The 3,845-nt window shown below is 36.5% G+C and overlaps 1 non-coding gene across 1 annotated transcript; it reads left to right on the plus strand.

The window, feature by feature from the left end:
* The first annotated feature begins 3,354 nt into the window (after nt 1-3,354).
* On the plus strand, nt 3,355-3,489 carry LOC136124028 (small nucleolar RNA SNORA70). Its single transcript, XR_010655969.1, has one exon. It is a non-coding gene; the product is annotated as a small nucleolar RNA SNORA70 (small nucleolar RNA).
* Nucleotides 3,490-3,845: the final 356 nt, after the last annotated feature.

Below are 3,845 nucleotides of genomic sequence, written 5' to 3' on the forward strand. Positions count from 1 at the left end.
GGCCCGTGAGCCATGGCCACTGAGCCTGCGTGTCCGGAGCCTGTGCTCCGCAACGGGGGAGGCCACAACAGTGAGAGGCCCGCGTACCGCAAAAAAACAAAAAAACAAAACAAAAAAAAACATTTGAAGGAGATTCCAAAATATGCCCCATAAACAAGTACATTATTTGACACAGAAAAATCAAATTTGTACATAACAATTTTTAGGTAGTTTCAAAATAAAATACAATATACTATACTAGATTAAAAATATAAGACAAAATGATGTATTGTTGGAGCACCTATGCAAGCATAAGGTGTGGTAAACCAATGAAATCGGAATTTGAATTTATGTTATAGCTTGTGGAATCAGCTTTGTCAGTTTATGTTCATATGCTTAATGTATTTTGGTATAGGAAAACTGGTTTCATTAATTTATTTCAAAAATTCTACAAATATTTGCTGAGTACCTAAATATGCTGGGCCCTGTGCTAGCTACAAGAATGATACCAGTGATGAAATATTTCACATTTTAATGGGGACAGATGCTAATCACATAAACTGTGATAAGTACTGCAAAGGAAGAATTAAAACTGCAATGTGAAAAATTAACATAGAGTATGATATAGATTGTGGATTTAGGAAGACTTTTTTGAGGAAAGGACTTAATATTTAGGTTGAGAACTATGAATGAGAAGTTGCAAAAAATAAAAGTAGAGGGAATCTGAAAAGGCTACATACTACTGTAGGATTCCAACTATTTGACATTCTGGAAAAGGCAAAATTCTAGAGACAGTGAAAAGATCAGTGTTGGACAGGAGTTAGGAGAGGGAAGGATGAATAGGCAGAGCACAGAGGATTTTTTGGACAGTGAAACTACTCTGTATGATACTATAATGATGGGTATATGTGATTATAAATTTGCCCAAACCCATATAGGTGTACAACACCAAGAGTAAACTCTATTATAGATTATGGACTCTGGGTGATAGTGATGTCAATGTAAGCACATCATTTACAAAAAAGGTACCACTCTGCTGGGCAGATATTGATAATAGGGGAGGCTGTGCATGTGTTGGGGCAAGAACTCTATGGGAAATACCTAAACTTTCTGCTCAAATTTTGCTGTGACCCTAAAAGTGCTGCAAAAAATAAAGTCTATTAAAAAGTACAGAGAAGAAGATTCAAGATGTGCAGGACTTGAAGCAGGAAAATTTTAAGGATTTGAAATAGAAGGTATGGGTTTCTTGTCATTCTAAGACAGTCTTATCCATCTAAGATATTTCTCAAGATAAATATGAGCTGTGAAGGAGTCTTAAACTAAAAATACATAAATAAAACCAAACTCTAAGGCCTTAAGTGCTCACGTAAAAGAATTATACTAAAATGCTCTCTAAACAACCATACAAATTTATTCCATAGTACCCATTAGCTAATAGTTTTAAATTATATGTTTTATATACACACACACGTGCATGCATATATATATATATATATATATATATATATATATATATATATATATATATATAAAACAAGTAGTGTCTCTAAAACTTCCTATAACTTTAGCTCAAAAATTAGACACAATGTAAATTAACATCTGTTCCAGTTTCTTATACTACATAACAAATTAACCCAAAACTTAGTGACTTAAAAACAGTAATAATAAGCCCTGGGTTCTATGGATCTAAAGCACAGGCAGGAGGTTATTTGTCCCTATTATATCTCAAGTAGGAAAATTTGAAACTGGGGCTCATTTGTCAGCTGGGGGCTGGAATCAGCCAAAGCCTACTTCACTCACATATGTGGTGCCTGGGAGGAAATAACTCAAAGACTAGGACTGCTGACTGGAGTTCCTATATGTGACCCCTCCACGTGGCTTTGCTTCCTCCCAGAATGTTGACTTCAAGGTAGTCAGACTTCTTATATGGAATCTTTGGACTCCAAACACAAATATTCCAGAGAATAAAGTAAAAGCTACATCACCTTTGAGGACTTGACCTCTGAACTCATGTACTGTTGTTTCTGCTATATTCTGTTGGCCATAAACAGTTTGGAAGCCCACTTAAATTTGAAAGAGTATATAGATGCCACCTACAAATTTAAGGAAGTGTGAAAGAATGTGTAGCAATTCTTCATTTCTATAACATCTAAAGCACTACTATAATCATGAAAATAGTAGCCTCTACTTCCAGATGTGCTGGTTAAGTCTATTCCTTCTCAGGAAATTATTATTTCTCCTGAAGCATTCTCAACCCCATTTTTCTGTCATCTTTGTATATTCTCTATCTTGATTGGCCATAGTGCCTCTTGTAATTTCTACTACATTCTCACCTAGGGACCTAAATTGATTACTTCGATCACTATCCCATCATGTTAGAAATTACTTCTCAGCATTCCATTAATACATATTAATGTAATGATATTTAATTAATACCTTAGTTATAATTAATAAATAATATTTAAACGCTTTAATAATTCTATTAAATTCCTAAGTTTCCCAGCTGACCTTCTAATTTCCCCCATCTATATTCTAATGGACTTGATAAGACTTGCATGCTAAGACTGAACTCTCAGCTCTCCTTTCCTTCTCTCATGTTCCCATTCATTCTCAGAGCACCAACTACCTCTTCCATGTCACAAGTCTCTCTACTTCTCATAAAATGCTTCATAGCAGTTAATGCTTATATATATATATATATATATATATATATATATATATATATATATATGTATGTAATAAGAAAAGAGAATAAATCTTTTCCCCATCAAAATACTTGTATTTTAGCAGTATCCTAAATTTGCCCAGCAAAGCACTGAAGTAATTCAAAATACCTCTTATATGTGGGAAAATATAAAACATCATTCCCAGTTTCATAAAGTTGAAAACTTAAAATTCTAGAAGAAAAGTACGATTTCTCTTCTAGTATTCTGTTAATTACTGTAATAGGACAAATGAAGCTGTGAGCTTGAGCCAAGAAGTCTATACCACTGTTGCTCAAATTTTCTGTGGTTGAAGAGCCATGTTTTAAAATTTACAGTTCATGCTGCATACCAGAATTCTTACAAAATAACAGTAAAGTGAATTAACAGAAAAATAATCATGCCCTTGGATTTCAAAGTAATGTCAAATTGCTATTAAAGTTTCTAAATAATTGCTCTCAATTTCGTCCCCATCTAGTCATGGACTTGTAATAGAGTTCACCTACCAGTGTGGATCCTCACATCACACTTTGAAGAGCAGTGTTCTCCACAGTCCTGCTCTAAGGACTTCTCTAACTGTTGAGCATTCCTTAGCAAGTAGGTCTTAACACTTGGTTTCCAGACTTCCACACCCTAGTTTTATTAGAAAATAACCATTTTAAAAATGATGGATTTGCAGTCAATTAAGCCGACTGTGCTCTTTTCCCCATGGGGGCCCGGTGCGCAATGGCTGCAAACAGCAGCCTCCTCAGTAGTGTATGCAGCCTGTTGCCTGTATGGGTTGCCCTAAGGGACCTTGGAGACTGCCCTTTCCAGTGGACATTAAAGACTGGCATGCTGTCCCCAATCTAGGCTCCAGACAAGTATGTGCAGTGCCCTTAGAAAGCCCCAGAGCAAAGTGGCCAGGGTCCACATTGGTCAAGTCATAATGTCCATCTGCACCAAGCTGCAGAACAAGGAGCATGTGATTGAGGCCCTCTGCAGGGCCAAGTTCAAGTTCCCTGGTCACCAGAAGATCCACATCTCCAAGAAGTGGGGATTTACTAAGTTTAATGCCCATAGATTTGAAAACACGGTGGCAGGAAAGTGGCTCATCCCAGATGGCTGTGGGATCAAACACATCCCTAGTCATGGCCCCTGGAAACATGGCAGGCCCTGCACTCG

Source organism: Phocoena phocoena, chromosome 5 (assembly GCF_963924675.1).
Source record: "Phocoena phocoena chromosome 5, mPhoPho1.1, whole genome shotgun sequence".
In the NCBI taxonomy this organism is placed as follows: domain Eukaryota; kingdom Metazoa; phylum Chordata; class Mammalia; order Artiodactyla; family Phocoenidae; genus Phocoena; species Phocoena phocoena.